General features: G+C 47.1%; 1 protein-coding gene across 1 annotated transcript in view; it reads right to left on the minus strand.

The window, feature by feature from the left end:
- The window catches only part of LOC115076912 (sperm flagellar protein 2-like), a 347,966-nt gene that overhangs the window by 87,513 nt on the left and 238,490 nt on the right, over positions 1-21,963 (minus strand). The window lies entirely within an intron of this gene.

Here is a 21,963-nt window from a genome sequence, read left to right on the forward strand (position 1 = left end):
TCCTTCCACCCCTGCCATTGATGTAGAGAGCAGTGCTGGAGCTGCATCAAAGTGAAGTATCAAGCCTAATTGGTTAGGGGTAGTAACCGCCACAAAAAGCAAGCTACTCCCATTTATTTTTTTACCCAGCCTGTGCAATTAAGTCCTTGTTGGTTGTTGACTGAATATAAATCCTCTTTTCTTATCTGGGTAACTTTTGAATTACCCAGACAAAATACAAGACTTAAATATTTTTCCCCACTGTCTGGCTAAATCTTGTTTGGGTAACTCATTATCTGCATAAAATTTAGATGGATAAAAAGAAGCAGTGATGGTCATGTTCTGGGAGCATGGTTACATTTTAGCTAATGTTAGCAGGATAAATTTATGAGGGTATATTCAGTGGACATTTATCCGGGGGTATTCTTCTGAGTATCCAGATAAGATTATCTGGTAATTTTACCCAGGTAAAGCAGAGTTGCTTACCTGTAACAGATGTTCTCCGAAGATAGTAGGATGTCAATTCTCACACATGGGTGACATCATCGGATGGAGCCAGCACAGAAAATTTATATCAAAGTTTCTAGAACTTTAACTGAACCTCATTGAGCATGCTCATGCATGCAATATACCATACGGGGTCCTCTCAGTCTTATATCACAGAATTCATAATAATAATAAAATAAAATAATGAAAAAAACCCCACATATTGTAAACCTGACTTCATGGAGTGGCGGGCAGGTTTCGTGAGGACTAACATCCTGCTGTCCTCGGATAACACCTGATACAAGTAAGCAACTCTGCCTTCTCTGAGGACAAGCAGGATGGCAGTCCTCACACATGGGTGAATCCCTAGCTACAGGTTGCCCCCTCAACATAAAAGGGGACCAACAGAACACCAAAATAAATGCCAGTGGTCACAACAACAACAACTAGTTTGTTGGTAACAGGGGAGGCAGCCTGAACAAAAACAATGGGCCCTATGCGGGAACAGAGTTAGGTTCTACACCTCAAACAAGTTTCGAAGGACAGATTGGCCAAACCTCACATCAACCATCCCTATTCAATGTGAATGTGTGGAGAAAACTCCACATTGCAGCTCTGCAGATCTCCTCTATGAGAACTGCTCCCAAGTGGGCGATCGATGCTGCCATGGCTCGAACAGAGTGAGCCTTGACATGACCCCAAAGATGCAGTCCCATCTGGGCATAATATGTTGACAGCGGGTGAATGAGTCTTTATATGAGCCAGACCATGACAAGGTCCAGAAGGCAGTGACTATGGACAACTCTGAAGAGTTGGACAAAGCTGGAGACAAGCTGAAGCTGAAGACTTGATTGTGGTTGGAGCTAAAGACAGCCGTGGAACAAGGCTAAGGCTGAAAACTGTTATGCTAGTGGATCCTTGGTCCGGGACGAGGGATGATACCCACCAGCAGTGCCTAGGTGTGCTCGTCTCCAGAAGGTGGAATGAACTGCAGCACAGCGATGAGAAGTTCCAGGCAAGGGGTCCGAGGCAAGCGGTAAACAATACAGTCCAAGTTCCAGGCAAGGGGTCCGAGGCAGGCAGCAAGCAACAAAGTCAAAGTTCCAGGCGAGGGGTCCGAGGCAGGTGGCAAGCAACAAAGTCCAAGTTCCAGGCGAGAGGTCCAAGGCAGGCGGCAAACAACAAAGTCCAAGTTACAGGCGAGGGGTCCGAGGCAGGCGGCAAGCAACAAAGTCCAAGTTCCAGGCGAGGGGTCCAAGGCAGGTGGCAAACAACAAAGTCCAAGTTACAGGCGAGGGGTCCAAGGCAGGCGGCAAGCAACAAAGTCCAAGTTCCAGGCGAGGGGGTCCAAGGCAGGCGGCAAACAACAAAGTCCAAATTCCAGGCGAGGGGTCCGAGGCAGGCAGCAAGCAACGAAGTCCAAGTTCCAGGTAAGGGGTCCGAGGCAGGCGGCAAGCAACAAAGTCCAAGTTCCAGAAGACAGAGAATCCAAGCCGCAGGTCAGGGCAGGCAGCGAACAACCAAGTCCGATATCCGATATACTTCTAGATGACAGACCCAACATCCTTGCCATCACAGAAACTTGGCTAAAGGAAACAGACACCATCCTACTCAACCAACTACCAGTTGAAAAATATGACCTTTTCTCTATCCCCAGACCTAAAAAAAAAGGCGGTGGCTTATTCCTGGCAACCAAAAAGGCCTTTAAGATCACTCAGAAACCTATTTCCCCCCCCCCCCCCCCACCTCCAAGGCTAGAAATTAGCTACTTCCATGCACCCAACCTTCAAATCTGCCTAGTTTATGCCCCACCCGGTGTCCTTGAAAATAACCCCTCCCCCATGATTGAATATATCTCCAAAAACATAAACATTCATGTCCCAGCAATTATCCTTGGCGACTTCAACCTCCACATCGACGCCACCCCATCTCATCTTCCTATGATGCACTGCTCACCGCCCTAGACGCCCTCGGCTTCATCCAAATTATCTCCCACCCTACCCACAAAGCCGGCCACACGCTCGACCTTATCTTTACAAATTCCCTAATCCATACCAACTCCCCTACATGCACCCCTATCCCATGGTCTGACCACTATCGCATTGACACAACTTGTTCAGTAATCAACACCACCATTCCCACTCCAACCAAAAAAACCATATGCTTTAGACGCAACTGCAAACAGGAAGATCTTATAACAGCCATCACCACCAACATTACCACCCTCGACCTAACAGACGCAGACACAGCCCTCTCGTCCTGGAATCACATCACCAGCACTATTGCCGATCAGATTTGCCCCATACAAGTACGCAAAATTGACACCTCCAAAACACACAAGCAACCCTGGTACACGCCAGAACTAAGAAAGATGAAACACGCTCTGAGAAAGCTAGAAAGAAACTGGCGCAAAGACCCCTCACCTGCCCAATTGAACAAGTTTAAAACTTATCTCCAATCCTACCAAGCAGCAATCGATAAAACTAAAAGAGATTTCTACTCCCAACGAATCCATCACCTACAATTCAACTCGCGAGCCCTATTCTAATTAGTAAGCAACCTTACAAAAACTTGCACTCCCTCCTATCCTGACACTGATGATCAGACCAAATGTGAAACATTAGCCTCCTTCTTCCACAAAAAAAATAGACAACATTATGACACGATTCCCTCCTTCACATACACTTTATTTATGCTGATGACGTACAGATACTGATATCTGTAACTGACACAATACACAAAGCCATCCACACTTGGAACTCTGCCCTCACCGCCATCAGCACTCTACTATCTAACAACAGAACTCATCCTCATTTCTCCTCCCAACATCAAACGTCCACTATCAGCAAACACCACTCCCCCAACCAATATCTCCTTCCCACCCCATGTACGCAGCCTTGGTGTTACACTCGACAAACATTTCAACTGCAAAAAATTCACCAATTCCACCCTCAAGGACTGCTTCTTCAAATTACACACTCTGAAAAAACTCAAACCGCTTTTACATCTCAACGACTTTCACACTATACTCCAAGCCCTCATACTGTCAAAGATTGATTACTGTAACTCCATGCTTCTAGGCCTACCCAAAAACACCTTACAGCCTCTACAACTCCTACAAAATGCAGCAGCCTGTATCCTCACCAACACTCACAGAAATGACCATATAACCCCTGTACTCAAACATCTACACTGGCTGCCGGTCTCAGCTAGGATTACATACAAGTCTCTCACCCTAATACACAAATCCCTTCACAACCAAAACATGCATTGGTTCAAAGAGGATTTCACCTTTCATGCCAACAACAGACCCTCCAGAAAACAGTACCTGGCCATGCTATATACCCCTTCACCCAAGCTCACTAAACTGCGCTCCACCAAAGAAAGAGCCTTCTCCCTCGCAGGGCCCTCCCTCTGGAACAAGCTGCCTACCTCTCTCCGCCAAGAAACATGTCCTAAAATATTCAAACAGAAGCTCAAAACTTGGCTCTTCACTCACTCATACACCTAAATACCAGCTCTCCCTCCATCTCCCTTCTAAGCTCTTAACACAAAGCGGGGAGTAGCTGGCTTGTTACGGCGGTTACTACCCCAAACCAAATGTGCTTGATACTTCACTTTCGATGCATATCCAGCATGGCTCTCTGCTTCAACGGCATGGGAGAAAGACTGATACATCACGCATTTCCAGCATAGTTCTCTGCTTCAACGGCAGGGCAGAAGAAAACTGATACTTCACACATCCAGCAGAGCTCTCTGCTTTAACGGCAGGGGAGAAGAAAAAAGGGTTCGCACTCACAAAGCGGGGCGTAGCTGGCTTGTTACGGCGGTTACTACCCCAAACCAAATGTGCTTGATACTTCACTTTCGATGCATATCCAGCATGGCTCTCTGCTTCAACGGCATGGGAGAAAGACTGATACATCACGCATATCCAGCATAGTTCTCTGCTTCAACGGCAGGGCAGAAGAAAAACTGATACTTCACACATCCAGCAGAGCTCTCTGCTTCAACGGCAGGGGAGAAGAAAAAAGGGTTCGCACTCACAAAGCGGGGCGTAGCTGGCTTGTTACGGCGGTTACTACCCCAAACCAAATGTGCCTGATACTTCACTTTCGATGCATATCCAGCATGGCTCTCTGCTTCAACGGCATGGGAGAAAGACTGATACATCACGCATATCCAGCATAGCTCCCTGCTTCAACGGCAGGGGAGAAGAAAAACAACCAATAAGGGCTGTATAACATAGTCTGGGTAAAACAAATAAGCATGGGTGTAGCTTGCTTATTGCGGCGGTTACTACCCCTACTACCCCTAACTAATCTAGCTAGATATTTCACTTGGATGCAGCTCCATCACTGCTCTCTACATTAATGGTGGGGGTGGAAGGGAAATAGAACCAAGAGCTAAGAGAAACAGATAAGTATGAGAGAAAAAATGTGTGAGGCTTGCTGGGCAGACTGGATGGGTCGTTTGGTCTTCTTCTGCCGTCATTTCTATGTTTCTATGTAACACCATGCCATCCCCGTTTTTTTTCTCTTTCTTCTCCATCCCGAAGTTACAATTTGTTAGTACAACCTCAGCAAGCTACCATAAAGAATCTACACATACTCCGCAGACAGTTTTTCAGCCTCCCCCTCCTCCCCTTCTTATTCAACCGGAACTCTAATTCGTCAGTCCAATTCCAGTAACCTTTTAGAATGCACTCCATAATTCTCATGTAAATACCTGGTCTTATTATTTCATACTGCTGCCTTGTAAAAATGCGATGTTAAATATATTCAGCCTCCCTTCCCTCTCCTCCACCTCTTCCCCCTACCTCCCCCCACCTCCCCCCCCACCACCTCCCCCCTTGCTCCTCCCTCATTCCCACTCCCCACATCCCTTTCCCTCCACCCCCCTTTCCCCCCTCCCCTCTTACCTCCTATCTCCCCACATCCCCCTCTCCCCTCCTGCTCCTCCTTCGCCTCTACCTTTCCCCCCTGCTCCTCCCTCACCTCTATCTCTCCCACTGCTCCCCCTACTCCCCTTGCTCCTGCCTGCTCCTCCTTCCCCCCGCTCCTCCTTCCCCCCTCCCCTACCCATCCCTTTCACCCCCTTTCCCACTCCCCCCAACCGCCCCTCTCCTCGCCCCTCCCCCTTCCCCTGTACCCCACCTCCTCCCCCTCCCCTCTCCGTCTGCCCTCCCCTTCCCGTTCTCCCCTTTGCCTCCCCTCCCCCCTTCCCCTCTACTTCCCCCCGCCCCGGCCCCCCTCTTTTTCCCTCCTCCCCTGGGCCCTTTAGCCCTCCTGTCCTCCCATTAGTTGTTCAAACAGTTCCTAGTTCCATGTAAAGCTTGTTGCTAGTTCTCGTTTTTATTTTTTTCATACATTTACCTGTTCCATGTGAAGCATTTTGCTAGTTTTGTTCTTTGTAAACCGACGAGATGTTCGCAACGTACGTCGGTATATAAATGCTATTAATAAATAAATAAAAAATAAATCCAGGCAAAAGGTTCAAGACAGGCAATGAGCAGCAAAGTCCAAATCCAAACCGAGTCAAGCCAGAAGACAGGGAGTCCAGAAGAACTAGCAGGCAACCACTGGAACCTTGTTGCAAAGGCGTCTTCCTGTCTTCAGGGAGAGGTTTAAATCTCCCTGGCTGATGATGTCATCTTCCGGGGCTGGCCTGGTCTTCACGCTGCTGCCCCTTTAAGAGGCGGAGTTTGCTGCGTTTTTCCCGATGCTGCTCCCCGACGTCCGGAGGCAGTCGCCCCACGGCCCGCGCGCTGCTGGCCTCCCCGATCGGGACCCTGTGCCAGCAGCGCGATGAAGGTAGGGGGGCCTGGCCACGGGTAAGTGCGGCCAGGAACCATAACAGTACCCCCCCTCTTATGCCCCCTCCTGGAAGGACCGGGCTTGTCAGGATACATATGGTGGATGTGTAGAAGTAAAGATTTATTCAAGATATTCGATGATGGTTCCCAGGAGTTCTCCTCCAGACCAAACCCCTCCCATGCATTCAGATATTCCCGCCTTCTATGATTACGACGGACGTCCAGAATTTCTCGTACTTGATAGATAGGATCATCATCAGACTCGACGGCAGGAGGCTGGAGTGGAATATCGTGGAATGAAGAGGAAACCAAAGGCTTGAGCAGGGAGACATGAAAAGAGTTATGAATGCGAAGACTAGTGGGACGTCGCAACCGATAGGTTACAGGCCCCAGATGTTTACTGATGAGAAAAGGTCCAATATATCTGGGAGCGAGCTGCATAGAAGGAACCCGGAGGCATAAATGACACGTGCAGAGCCAAACCCGATCTCCCGGATTGAATTGTGGAGCAGGTCGACGACGTTTGTCGGACATCCGTTTCGTGGTCTCGGCAGCATGGAGAAGGCGAGCATTAGTAACCTCACATAGTTTGTGGAGTTGTTGTGCCGAAAGTTGAGCCGCCGGGGAGGCGACTGTAAGAGGCAGGGGAAGTGGAGGCCGAGGTTGCTTGCCAAAAATGATTTGAAAAGGAGACTGTCCAGTAGCCGTGTGTACATGGGAATTATGTGAAAATTCGGCCCAGGGTAAGAGTGTAGACCAATCATCTTGGCAGTGGTTCACGAAGAGGCATAAAAACATCTTCAACCCTCTATTGATCTGTTCCGCCTGTCCATTTCCTTGGGGGTGAAAAGCTGTGGTAAAATCCAACTGTATGCCGAATTTCTTGCATAGCGCACTCCAGTATTTGGCCGTGAATTGGGGAACTCTATCAGAAGTTATGTGAAGTGGAAGACCATGGAGGCGGAAAATATGCAGAGAGAATAGACTCGCCAATTCAGGGGCAGATGGTAGTTTGGGCAGTGGTACAAAGTGTGCCATTTTGGAGAATCGGTCGACTACGACCCATATTACCTGATTTCCGAATGACGAAGGAAGATCTACTACAAAGTCAGTGGATATATGGGTCCAGGGTTCTTGAGGAGGTGGTAGGGGCTGGAGGAGGTCCCAGGGTCGACCGGGTAATGGTTTTTGTTGGGCACACTTTGGGCAAGAGGCGACGTAGGCCCACACATCACCTTTCATATGGGGCCACCAGTAATAGTGCGATAAGAGTTCCAGAGTACATACTCTCCTGGGATGACCTGCGGTGAGGGAATCGTGTGCCCAGAATAGTGCTTTGGGGCGATGTTGAAGCGGAACTACCGTCTTCCCTGGTGGTGCAGTGACGGTCGTGGCAAGAATCACTTTGGCTGGATCTATAATGTAGCTGAGTGTTTCTTGTGTGTCCTCCGTCTCATATGATCTGGAAAGAGCATCCGCACGGATATTCTTGGTTGCCGGACGATATCGTAATACAAAGTCAAAGCGACTAAAGAATAATGACCAGCGGGCTTGGCGTGGGTTTAGGCGCTGAGCTTTGTTAAGGTATTCTAAATTCTTGTGGTCAGTATATACTGTAATGGTGTGTTGTGCCCCTTCCAACCATTGTCTCCATTCTTCGAAAGTTATTTTGATGGCCAACAATTCTTTATCACCAATACCATAATTCTTTTCAGCGGGAGAAAATTTATGAGAGAAGTATGAGCAGGGGAATAAGATACCTCGATCAGAGTGTTGGCTGAGGACCGCCCCAACAGCTATTTCGGAGGCGTCAACCTCCACTATGAATGGCCGAGTAGGATCTAGGTGGTGGAGACATGATTTTTGTAAAAAAGCTGTCTTGAGTCTTTCGAAAGCCTGTACGGCTTCACAGGACCATCTTCTGGGATCTGCTCCTTTCTTGGTTAGAGCTGTAATCGGGGCTACAATGTGAGAGTATTGTGGAATAAAGTTCCTGTAAAAATTGGCAAAGCCAAGAAAACGTTGTATAGCGTGAGGTCTCACTGGTTGTGGCCAATCCCGAATACTTGCCACTTTATCCGGGTCCATTTGGAAACCAGTGGTGGAAACAATGAATCCCAAAAAGGGTAAGGACTGTCTCTCGAAAAGGCATTTTTCTAGCTTAATGAATAACTGGTTCTCTCTTAGTCGTTGCAGAACACGTCTGACATCCATGCGATGTGTAGCCAGGTCTTTAGAATAAATAAGTATATCATCCAGATAAATGATTATTTGTTTGTATAACATGTCCTGGAATTCTTCATTCATTAAGTTCTGAAATACTGGCTTAACAAGGTACTCGTAATAACCATCACGGGTATTAAACGCGGTCTTCCATTCATCTCCAGGCTTAATTCAGACCAGATTGTAGGCACCACGTAAATCTAGTTTGGAGAATATTCCAGCTCCGTGCAGGCGATCAAGTAATTCTGGAATTAATGGAAGAGGATATCGATCCTTGCGAGTAATCGCATTGAGTCCTCTGTAGTCGATGCAAGGTCTTAAAGACCCGTCTTTTTTAGGGACGAAGAAAAACCCTGCCCCGGCTGGAGATGTAGAGGGGCGGATGAACCCCCGTTCAAGGTTTTCTTTTATATACTGTGATATGGCTTGTGATTCTGGACCAGAGAGTGGGTAAACACGCCCCCTAGGCGGACTGGTATTAGGCAGTAGATTAATGGCGCAGTCAAACCTCCGATGAATTGGAAGGATCTCTGCTCTTTCCTTAGAGAAGACATCCGTGAAATCAGCATATTGTGGGAGTACTGGAATCCTAGTGGTAGTTAACGGTATCACCGGTTGCGGTCTTTGTTGTAGACAGGTCTCAAAACAGTCCGGACTCCAGGCTGTAATCTGAAGAGTCTTCCAGTTAATAGTAGGAGAATGTCTTTGTAACCAAGGAAGACCCAGTACCACTGGGTGGACTGTTTTCTCCAAAATGAAGAAGGATATTTTTTCTTGATGGATGACCCCTGTCTGGAGAGTTATAGGAGCCGTGCAGGACGTGACATGACCTGGGAGGTTCTCCCCCTGGATAGAGGAGATGAATAAAGATGTCTTGCGAGGGAGTATCGGAAGTTGCTGATGGACCAATTCAGCTAAAGTAAAGTTCCCTCCAGCTCCTGAATCAACCAGAGCCTGAGTGGTGAGGGATCCTTGACCATACTGCAGCGTGATGGGAACAATAAAGTGAGGAGCCAGATTACTCCCTAGGGTCAGCTCCTCGAAGACACCTAGGTTTGATAGTTTCCCGGGCGTTCCTGGCTTTGGGCCAATAGGTGTCCCTTGTTCCCACAATATAAACAGAGTCCTATCCTTCTCCAGCGCTGTTTCTCCTCGGCGGTTAACCGACTTCTTCCTAACTGCATGGGTTCTTCCCTACTTTCAGATGAGGCTTCGGCAGTAGTAGGTGTAACCAAAGGCCGAGAGAAGGTAGGGGCTAGAGGAACCATTCGCCTGGGTGGTCTTGATTCCTTTGCGCGCTGTTGTAAACGTCGGTCAATGCGGCCTGCCAAATCGATGCGTGCTTCCAAATCCTCTGGAATCTGCCGGGCTGCTAGTTCATCCTTGATGCGGGGAGATAACCCGTCAAGGAAAATACCCCGTAGACCATTGGTATGCCATCCTAGTTTGGAGGCTAGGGTATGAAATTCTACCGCAAAGTCAGCCAGTGTACGGGTACCTTGACATAGATTGAGTAGTTCTGAAGAAGCCATGGATAGCCGTCCAGGCTCATCAAATACCTGTCGGAAGGTCTGGACGAATCTTGATAGATCACTCAAGATGGGATCCCCGCGTTCCCAGATGGGAGAGGCCCAGGCCATGGCTTTCCCATCCAACAATGAAATGATGAACAATGTCTTCACCTGGTCTGTACGGAACTGTTGCCTTTGCAGGAAAAATCTGATAAAACATTGGTTCAGGAAACCTCGACACTGTTTAGCTTCTCCTGAAAAGCGAGGAGGAGCAGGCATGTGAGTAACTGAAGTAGAGGTACTTGGAATCGTCGGCAAAGGAGCGGCCGCCTCCGCTCCCTGAGCGGAATCGAGACGACGGACCAGGCGTTCCATGGTGGCGGTTAAAGCCTCCAGACTCTGCTGCTGTTGCTGCTGTTGTTGTCATTGCTGCATAAGCTGTTGGGCTAGGCCTGGAATAGCCTGAAGACCAGTCAAATCCACCGGATCCATGGCCTTTGCAATCTGTTATGCTAGTGGATCCTTGGTCCGGGACGAGGGATGATACCCACCAGCAGTGCCTAGGTGTGCTAGTCTCCGGAAGGTGGAATGAACTGCAGCACAGCGATGAGAAGTTCCAGGCAAGGGGTCCCAGGCAGACAGCAAGCAACAAAGTCAAAGTTCCAGACGAGGGGTCCGAGGCAGGCGGCAAGCAACAAAGTCCAAGTTCCAATCAATGTTCCCTCTAAGGTTTGGTGGCATGTGTGCAAAAATTGAAACTAATGTGCAAAACTTTCACATGTCAATTTTATTGTGCAAAATTTCTCAACTTATGATTCAAATATGAACATTTGCAGAAAGCTGAAAGAGAAAACATTACATTACATCAACCGTAGAAGTATTTCGTCGTCCTTTGCAGTTCTTCCAAAATGAATACACATCTTCCAAATTAACTGCTTGTCCTGACATTAAATATAGTTTTATCCTAATGAGGTTGTCCAGATGGTTGACTTCTAGCCGATTTCTGGTCTTTGTTTTAATCTGATTCATGAGACTGAAACCTCTCTCACAATCTGCGCTAGACGCCTGGAAAGTTCCACAAATGTCAAGCAATTGGCCTAAGTCAGAAAACCCATCCTGCTGCCTAATATAAACAATCATGTCGTCAAAATTCTTCAGTGCACCTTGTGCCAATTTTTCACTCATGATGAATTTAAAGTCCACATACTGAGCAACTAAATTCTTCTTAAGAACAACTTCTGGCTTGTTTAGCAAGGTGCAGTATCTAGCTGCCAGTATTTCAATTTTGTCAGAACCAAATAAAAAATTCTTAACATTTTCAACAGATGCAAAGGAATCTTTATCAAAGACTGACTATTCGCCAAGTTCATCTTCAGGAAATCTACTGCTAAATTGATCACAGACACGTTCTATGAAATGGATGACAGCAGTGGTGTTGACAGAAGGATACGTTGCTATAACATTACGAACTTCCCCTGAGAAATGAATGGTGTCACCAAGATACTGTGATCGAAGTTTCATTATTTTGGTTTTTGTCATCTGGAACGCCTCTACAGTTGTTAGATTGCTCCTCTGAAGACGTCTACACAACTCTCCTAATACATCATTTAAAGTAAAGATGGTAACATGATACTCAGGTTTTGTCAACTTGTCTAAGCAGTATTTGTGTATTGGGTCATCGTCTTCTTCTATCCATTCTCTGCAATATTGAATCAGCATATCGTAGTTCTTGACTAAGGCATTCACAGCAAAATGTCGAGACAACCACCTGACTTCATTAAGGGGCCTGAATGCAACTGCATCATGTTCTGATGCCTGACAAAGTTCCTCAAACCTGGATTTCTTCACAGATGACCGACTAAAAATCGTGTAAACTGTTCGAATTACAGTTTCTATATCTTTCAACACAGCGTTATGCTTCCAAGCATCATCAAGTCCTAAATCCTCTCTGTGTGCCACACAATGTTGCTCAAGCAAATGTTTGTTAGATTGTCGAAGTATTGCAGCAACACCATTATATTTCCCGAGCATCACAGAAGCCCCGTCTGATGTGAACATTACCATTTTGCTCAAGTCAAGATTGTTCTCTTGGTAGAAATTGGTAATGGCTGTCACAATAGCTGCACTGTTACATTCTGTCAGCTTCAGAATTCCAGCAAAATAAGTACAGTAAGCAGCTTCATCTTCTTTTTGAAATTTTACATAAAGAATTAACATTTTTGTCACGGTGATGTCTGTACTCTCATCAATTATGAGAGTGTGGAATGTCGACTGGCGCCAATCATTTATCATATCTCTTTGTATTACTGAGTTTATGCACTCTAGAAATTCAAACGCATAATTTTTACTTCTCCAAGATTCCGGTATTTTTACATATTTTCCAATGTGATTGTGAATTTCCTGAACAGATAGCATCGAAGAATTCAATTTTATGGCAAGGAGGACATTATCAATTAGAATTTTTACCTCCTCACTGGAAGCAGACTTTCTTTCAGAAATTTCAGTTTTTGTCTTCTTTTCTTCAGTAGTTTCCTTCAGCAATGCCCGAAGTGTTCCCCGACGCTGACTTCTTAGCAAATCGACAGACTGAACGTGAACTTTCTGGAGTAAATGTCGCTTTAAATAATCCAGTTTCCATTCGTCCCACTGTTTTCCTTGGGCGAAAGCACAATGAGCATTCGCATGTTTGCAGATGTCGCAGCAACAGAGTTCTCCGAGTTGAATTTAAAAATATTTCCAAGAATCGTTCGCTGTTTGATGACGCACTCCGGCATATCGGCTTCTACATATTCTTTGAGCCATTCCACTTTAAAGTTCAATCTTGCTTTCTTAGTCAAACGTTTATCGTTTCTTCCGTCTTTGAATTCACGTTTCGACATATTTTTCCGCTATCTTCTGTCTGCCTGTACCCTTTCTCGTGAACACCGTTCACCACACCACACAATCAACCGGAAACGGAAAGCAAAATTGCTTACCTTGTAATAGGTGTTATCCCAGGACAGCAGGATGTAGTCCTCACATATGGGTGACATTAGTAATGGAGCCCTATGTACGGAAAAACTTCTTTAAAAGTTTCTATGAAACTTTTGAATGGCACCGGAGTGCCTACTGAGCATGCCCAGCATGCCATGATATTCCCTGCCACAGGGGTCTCCCTTCAGTCTTGTTTTGTAGCAATAAGCGTTAGCCAAAAATAAAATAATAAAACGTAACGGACCCAACTCCGCGGGGTGGCGGGTGGGTTTCGTGTGGACTACATCCTGCTGTCCTGGGATAACACCTATTACAAGGTAAGCAATTTTGCTTTATCCCAGGACAAGCAGGATGCTAGTCCTCACATATGGGTGATTAGCAAGCTAGAGGCTGAGTCATTTTGTGCTGAAGCAACAGTGAGGTATTGTTGTTGAAATGAATCAGCCGAAATCACAGCAGGTTGGATATAGAAGGAGTTGGGATTACACTGGAAACAAGTTCTTTAAGACGGATTGTCCATAGGCTGAATCTTGTCTTCCTTCTTTGTCTAAGCAGTAGTGAGCTGCAAAGGTATGAAGAGAACTCCATGTTGCTGCTTTGCAAATGTCCAGAATAGGTACAGAGCGTAGGTGTGCTACTGAAGTTGACATCGCTCTTACTGAGTGTGCTTTTTCTCGCCCTTGAAGAGTAAGGCCTGCTTTTTCATAACAAAATTGTATGCAATCTGCTAACCAGTTTGACAGAGTATGCTTACCCACTGCTTTACCTGGCTTGTTTGGATCATAGGATATAAACAGCTGACTGGATTTTCTTTGGGCTGTAGTGTGGTTTAAATAGAAAGACAACGCACGCTTACAGTCCAAAGTGTGTAAGGCTCTTTCTCCTTGGTGAGAGTGAGGCCTAGGAAAGAATGTAGGTAAAACTATTGATTGGTTCAAGTAAAATTCCGTGACAACCTTAGGAAGGAATTTTGGATGTGTCCGGAGGACTACCCTGTCATGGAGGAACTTTGTAAAAGGTTCGTATGTGACTAGTGCTTGTAATTCACTGACCCTTCTGGCTGATGTAATGGCTATGAGAAATACCGTTTTCCACGTAAGGTATTTAAGGTCACAAGTATTTATGGGTTCAAAAGGAGAACGCATAAGTCTAGTGAGTACTACGTTCAGATCCCATTGTATGCTTGGGGAATGAACTGGAGGTTTAATGTGAGTTAGGCCTCTCATGAATTTACTGACGAGAGGCTGTGTGGAGATAGATGCATCTCCCAGCTTGTTATGATAAGCTGAGATTGCACTTAAGTGTACCCTTACAGATGATGTCTTAAGACCAGAGTCTGAGAGGTGGTAAAGGTAATCTAGTAGCGAGGTAGTGGGGCAAGTGAAAGGATCTAAATCTTTCTGAGTGCACCACAAAGTAACCCGTTTCCATTTGTAGGAATAATTCTTTCTAGTGGAAGGTTTACGGGAAGCTATCAGCACTTGAGATATAGCGGTTGGAAGGTTGAGTGGCTGTAAGATCAAGCTTTCAACATCCATGCTGTCAGGGACAGGGATTGAAGGTTGGGATGGCGCAACTGACCCTGTTCCTGAGTTATGAGATTGGGAGCTACGCCCAGGCGAATTGAATCCCTGACTGAGAGATCTAGCAGTGTGGGAAACCATACTTGTCGAGGCCAATATGGGGCTATGAGTATCATAGTTCCCTTGTCCTGTTGTAGTTTCACTAATGTTTTGGTTATGAGTGGTATCGGTGGATACACGTATAACAGGCCTGAATTCCAATGGCGAGCAAACGCGTCCTTTGGTAGGCTGTTCTGCTGCCAGAGGAGAGAGCAGTAATTGTTCACTTTGTAGTTGAGGTGAGATGCAAAGAGATCTATCGTCGGTTGACCCCAGCGTTGGAAGATCTTGGATGCTATTGCTGGATCCAAGGACCATTCTTGCGGTTGGAACTGACGACTGAAGCGATCCGCTACTGTGTTGAGGATGCCTGCTAGGTAGGTGGCCCATAGAAGAATTGAGTGTGTCAGGGCCCAGTCCCAAATTTGTGCTGCTTCTTGACAAAGGAGGTAGGAACCTGTACCGCCCTGTTTGTTGATGTACCACATGGCTATTGTGTTGTCCGTTTGGATCAGAACAGTCTTGTGCGACAGGCAGTCCTTGAACGCATGTAGCGCATAGCGTATAGCTCGAAGTTCCAGGAAGTTTATTTGAAAAGAGGCTTCGAGCTGTGTCCACTTGCCTTGTGTCTTTAGATGACCAATGTGTGCTCCCCACCCTAAGGTGGATGCATCTGTAGTTAAAGTCACTTGTGGAACTGGCTGCTGGAAAGGTAGGCCTTTGAGCAGGTTGTCCATTGATGTCCACCAGAGGAGTGCAGATCTGAGTTCTGGTGTGATATGAATGGGAGTGGACATTGGTTGAGTGGCTTGTATCCACTGTGCTTTGAGTGTCCATTGTAGTAGTTGCATGGTCAATCTGGCCATGGGAGTGACATGAACTGTGGAAGCCATGTGCCCTAGAAGAATGAGGCACTGGTGAGCTGTTACCTGGAATTGGTTGCGAAGATTGTGAGTCAACAGGACAAGTGTTTGAGCACGGTCTCTTGGAAGAAAAGCTGTTGCTATTGCAGTGTTCAGTTCTGCACCTATGAAATGTATCAGATGAGTTGGTGACAGATGGGATTTCTGGTAGTTGATGAGAAATCCCAAGGAGTGAAGCACTTGGATGGTGAGCTTGAGAGAAGTGAGAGCTCCTTCTTTTGATTGACTCTTGATGAGCCAATCATCCAGGTAAGGGAACACATGCACCTTTTGCTTGTGGAGGTGTGCCACTGCTGCAGCCATGCACTTTGTGAATACTCGTGGTGCTGATGCAAGGCCGAATGGCAGCACTCTGTATTGAAAATGCTGATCCAGTACCCGAAAGCGCAGGTACTGGCGATGAGGAGGAAAGATGGGAATGTGAGCGTATGCATCCTGAAGATCCAGAGAGCAGAGCCAATCTCCCCTTTGAAGAAGAGGCAGAATGGTGCCTAGGGATACCATTCTGAATTTTTCTTTTCTTAGGAATTTGTTGAGATTTCTGAGGTCTAGAATGGGTCGAAGGCCTCCTGTTTTCTTTGGAATGAGGAAATATCTGGAGTAGAATCCTCTGCCCTTTTGAGGCCCAGGGACTGGTTCTATGGCCCTGGCTCTCAGAAGGGTGGATAATTCTGTTTGAAGAATTATGGAATGTTGATTTATTGTGCAAGAGTGATGTGGTGGATTTTCCATTGGGATAGTTAAGAAATCCAGCCTGTAACCGTGAGTCATGATGGATAACACCCACTGGTCGGTGGTGATGGAGGTCCAATTGTTGTGAAAGTACTGTATGCGACCTCCTACTGGTGTTTCTGGAAACGGGTTGATGTGGCTGCTGCTCTCTGGGGCTTTTCAGAAACCAGAAGTAGTTGTTGTTTGTGGAGGTGGCTGAGGTCTTGCTGGCCTTTGCCTAGGCTGTTGGCGTTGTGTTGGGCGGTTAGCCCTTGGCCTACCTGCTGGGGGGTAGTATCGACGTGGACGGTAGTACGGTCGGCGAGTGTCACATCTGGGATACTTTCTGGAAGAAGTTTGAGTTTCTTGAGGTTGAGAGGATAATTGTTTTAAGGTCTCGGTGTGGTCCCTTAAGGTTGCCACAGCTTCCTTAATCTTCTCCCCAAAGAGGTTATCCCCCAGGCATGGTAGATCCGACAAATGCTCCTGAACCTCTGGGCGAAGATCAGAGGCCTTCAGCCATGCCCACCTTCTTGCAGCTATACCCGATGCTGACAATCTTGCTGCTGTCTCAAAGCAATCATAAGTTGCTCGAACTTCATGCTTGCCCGAGTCAAGGCCCTTGTGTATAATATTTTGGAAGGACTCCTGAAACTGCTCTGGAAGAGAAAGAGAGAGTTCCTGAACCTGTTTCCACAGGTTCCTTTGGTACTGGTTCATGTAGAGCTGGTAAGAAGAAATTTTTGAGACCAGCATGGAACCCTGAAAAATCTTTCTTCCTAAGTTGTCCAGGAATCTACTTTCTTTCCCAGGTGGTAGGGAAGCATGGGACTTTTGTCTTTTTGCCTTCTTTTGGGCAAATTCAACCACCACTGATTGGTGAGGCAGTTGAGATCTCTGGAATCCTGGAGTAGGCTGTACAAGGTAAGTGGCTTCAGCCCTCTTGTTTACCGCTGGTACAGAACTTGGGTGCTCCCAAATCCTGTGCTGTAGTTCCTGGAAGACTTCGTGAACCGGGATTGCCAACATTTCCTTGGGAGGGTCCACAAATTGTAGGACTTCCAAAGTCTTTTGCCTCTCATCCACCTCTGTTTGGATAGGAAAAGGGATGGTGTCCGCCATTTCCTTAACGAAATTCGTAAATGAGAGGTCCTCAGGTGGAGATTTTCTATGGTCATCCGGTGGAGAAGGCTCTGAGAATAATTCTTCATCCGAAGAATACTCAGAAGTAGAGTCCCCAGGCTCATGATGTGGTATGTGGTAAGAAACTGGGTCACTAGGATGTGGTGGCACAGGTGAACGAGGCCTAGAAGGCCTTGGTACTCCCGATGGGCCTGGAACTGGATCCTGTGGTAATTGCTTGGTAAGGATATCCAAGAGTGAGTCCAGTTTATTAAAGACCGGATGTAGCATGGTGACATCCTCAGTAGGTACCGGCGCTGGCGTCGCTGGCACCGAGGAAGGGATCGGTAGAGGCGTATGCGGCATCGGTGACTGTACCGGGGTAGGAATCGCCTCCGGTTCCCGTGCCATCGTCGGTGACCTCGGAATCGACGGTGGCGGAATGGGCATCGATGGTGATGGCATCGGCATCGATGGTGGAATCGCCTCACGTAGAGCTTGTTGCACCGCTTGACGTATGAGGGAGTCAAGTTCCACTCTTACAGCTGGTGAAAACAGAGCAGCTGTGGAGGGAGGCGGTGGAGGCGATGCCGATACCCCCTCAGAGCCCTGAGGAGGTTCGGAACCCGGCACCGATATCGGTGGGGATCGCCCTGCAGTAGGCCTTGGAGCCTCTGTCTCCGTCCGGGTTTTCTTTGCCGGAGAAGCCGTACCTGTGGAAGTCTCTTCGGCCACCGTATCCTGTCGCCGTTGATGGCGATGCTTCTCCTTTTGTTTGTCGCTTCCAGAAGTCGATGCTTTCGATGATAACGACTGGGATGAAGCTGAGGCGTCTCCCGCCTCCAGATGTTTTTTCTTCATCATAAGCTGACGAACTGATGTCGATGGAGAAGACTGAGTTGAAGTCGACGCCCGTGGAAGCAGTTGTATGGAAAAAAGCTGCTCCATTTTTTCAGCCCTAAGACGTCGACCTTTACTGGTCATTTCAGCACAAGACTTGCACGTTTGAATGTTGTGGTCTTTGCCTAAGCAAAGAACACATTCAAAATGCGGGTCGGTAATCGACATAGTTCTTGTGCAGTTTGGGCACTTTTTGAAGCCGGAGGCCATGGCGCCGGACGGCCGTCGACAACGAAAACCCCCAAAATTATCGTTCCCAGCCGGGAATCGATAACAGAAAAAAGTTACCGCCGGTAATAAAATGGAAAAACCCCTGCGGCGAATCAAATTTTTCCGAATTTTTTGCAAGGTGAAAATCACCTCAAGACTCCAATTAACCCGCAATGCTAACGGCTTCGCGGAAAAAAGAAGACTGAAGGGAGACCCCTGTGGCAGGGAATATCATGGCATGCTGGGCATGCTCAGTAGGCACTCCGGTGCCATTCAAAAGTTTCATAGAAACTTTTAAAGAAGTTTTTCCGTACATAGGGCTCCATTACCGATGTCACCCATATGTGAGGACTAGCATCCTGCTTGTCCTGGGATAAAACAGGAAACGGAAATGAACGAAAGTATGACTAATGCGCTGTCGATAAGAAAATTTAAATTTTGTAGCACTATACGAAAACGTCTATTCTTACTGAAACTCGTTACAATTTTGCCATTGAAATCCGTAAATTTAAACTTTTTTTTTTTTTGCGCGGCAGATAAAAACATGTGCACGGCAGGAATTTAACTTATGCGCGGCCGCGCGATTGCGCAGCTTAGAGGGAACATTGGTTCCAATCCAAGTCAAGCCAGAAGACAGAGAATCCAAGCCGCAGGTCGGGGCAGGCAGCGAACAACCAAGACCGATATCCAGGCAAAAGGTCCAAGACAGGCAGCGAGCAGCAAAGTCCAAATCCAAACCGAGTCAAGCCACAAGACAGGGAATCCAGAAGAACTAGCAGGCAACCACTGGAACCTTGTTGCAAAGGCGTCTTCCTGTCTTCAGGGAGAGGTTTAAATCTCCCTGGCTGATGATGTCATCTTCCAGGGCCAGCCTGGTCTTCGCGCTGCTGCCTCTTTAAGAGGTGGAGTTTGCCACGTCTTTCCCGACGCTGCTCCCCGACGTCTGGAGGCAGTCGCGCCGTGGCCCGCATGCTGCTGGCCTCCCCGATCGGGACCCCGTGCCGGCAGCACGATGAAGGTAGGGGGGCCTGGCCGCGGGTAAGCGCGGCCAGGAACCATAACAAAACTGGAGGAGAGCAAGGCTGAAGATTGGAGTGCAGCAAGGCTGAAGACTTGAGCAGAGTAAGGCTGAAGCAGAACAAGGCTTGACTGAAACAAGGCTTGACACACAGGCAACCTTTTCTGAGGCAACGCCGAGTTGTATGGCTGGGGTTTAAATACCCAGCCGTGTGCTGTCATCAGGAGGTACTAAGAGCAAGGATTCCTACTGCGGGGCCTTTATAGCCTGGCATTCCTAGGAGAGCAGGAGCAGAGGGGTTTCCCTGCCACATCGAGCAGGCAGGGAAATGTCAGGATAAGTGTAACCGCTTGTGGGATTATCCCGCGAGCAGCGAACATAACAGTACCCCCTCCTCAAGCCTCTTCTCTTCGGCTTCCGAGGAGATATCGAAGGTACATCTTTATCATCTGGGAACTTGGAGGGTTTAGCATAACATCTAGGAATTCTTTGGTTTTTGGATTGAGCTGGAGAAACATCCACTAGTTGATCCTGTTCTACAGACAAGGATCCTTTGGAGGAATTAAGACATGACTTGTAGGTTCCAAGATCATGTTGAATGAGGCCAGCCCCTGCAGTTTTGGCAGTGGCTTCTACCTCCATGACGAAAGACTTTAAAGAACTGGAACAAGTGGCTAGGGCTCCTGATCATCTTTAATAGCATAAGCTGGAACAGGATGTATACAGGAGTGGCAGATCCGGTCCTTCAGGCAGAGTGGTCCGGAGCGGAGCATCTGGAGATGAGATAGCACAATGCTCCCAGAAGGATGAATCCCAGTGGTTGATCTGTAAGGTGGTCCAGTCAGTGGATGGTTGATGGAGTCTGAGCCAGTGTACTCCAAGTACCAGAGGGCTGGATGCCTTAGGTAACACATAGAATTGGAGATTTTCTTGGTGAAACTCAATTTGCATGATAATGGGCATGGTGGTTGCAGTCATGTGGCCGGGTAAGGTTTCTCCAGAAATGGAAGAAATAACACAAGGAGTAGACAAGTTAGTAAGAGGGTAGCTACATTGGCATAACAGTGAATCTTGAATACAGTTGCCCCTGGCTTTGGTATCTATTAAAGTTTCAGTACAAACTGAGTATTTCCGGAAGGTGAGGGACACTGGTACCATCAACTGTGGAAAAGAAACAGGATGGTGAAGAACTGCCCTCCCAACTAGATGTGTTTTTTGGAGTTTCCTGGTCTCTTGGGGCACCGGCTAACAAAATGTCCCTTTGCTGCACAGTAAAGGCAGAGGTTATGCCATCTTCGCCTTTGTCTTTCATTGACCAAAAGTCAAATATTACCCAATTGCATGGGTTCTTCAAAGGCAAACACCTTTGGCAATTTTGGGGTGGAGCTCAAGCGACTCAGGGGCTTGGAAGCTACAGGAGCAGCCTGATGGGAGGCCTTCCTCTCTCAAGCTTGTTCCTGAAATTTCAGATCTATTTGTATAGCCAAGACAATAAGTGATTCCAGGGTTGGGGGGAAGGTCTCGAGCTGCTAGTTTGTCTTTTATTCTCCCGGATAAATCTTGCCAAAAAATGGTGATTTGGCTATATTCGCCCTGAGTTCAGAAGATAGGGTATGAAACTCTACTGCATACTCACCAACTGAGTAAACACCTTGATGAATATGAAGATGTTCTGTGGTGACGGATAAGACATGTCTGGGTTGGTCAAAAATTAGGCAAAATTGTTGTATGAAATCATCCAAGTTCCTGAGAAATATGTCATCTTGTTCCTACAAGGAAGAAGCCCAGGCGAGAGCAGGACCATTCAACAGGGAGAGGATATATGTAATCTTGAAATTATCAGAAAAAAAAAAAAGTTGGCTGTAACTCTTATTTGCATCTTGCAAATATTGAGGAACCCTCTGCACCCCTTAGGATCACCACTATACCTCGGAGGTGGTGAGAGTTGAATTATGGATTCCACGGTCCGGATAGGTGCCAGTGCAGGGTTTGCCAGAGCTGGAACTGGACTGAAGCTTGAATCATATCTAAGCACTGAGACAAAGTCAGTAATAACCTATTTACTTGATCAGGTAATAACCCATTTAGTTAATCAGGTTTAATTTAGTCTTTTGCTCCTGCATCTGAGAGGCTAATGCAGTGATAGCCCATCGCAGAGAAGTGTTCACCGAGCTTAAGGACTCCGCAACCTGTTGCGAGTGATGTGAACATGAGTCCCTCTTGCTGTAGTGCAATTAGTGCAATCTCATGGGCTGAACCCTAATATCTGCGCTGACAGCAGGCGAATGAGTCTTGCATGTGCCATACTATGATAAGTTCCAGAGGGCTGTGACTACGGACAAGGTTGGAAGCAAGCTGAAGTTGAAGACTTGACTATGGCTGGAGCTGAAAACAGACGTGGAGCAAGGCTGAGGCTGAAGATTGGAGTGGAGCAAGCCTGAGGCTGAAGACTGGAGTGGAGCATGGCTGA

This window comes from Rhinatrema bivittatum, chromosome 1 (assembly GCF_901001135.1).
Source record: "Rhinatrema bivittatum chromosome 1, aRhiBiv1.1, whole genome shotgun sequence".
NCBI classification, from domain to species: Eukaryota; Metazoa; Chordata; class Amphibia; order Gymnophiona; family Rhinatrematidae; genus Rhinatrema; species Rhinatrema bivittatum.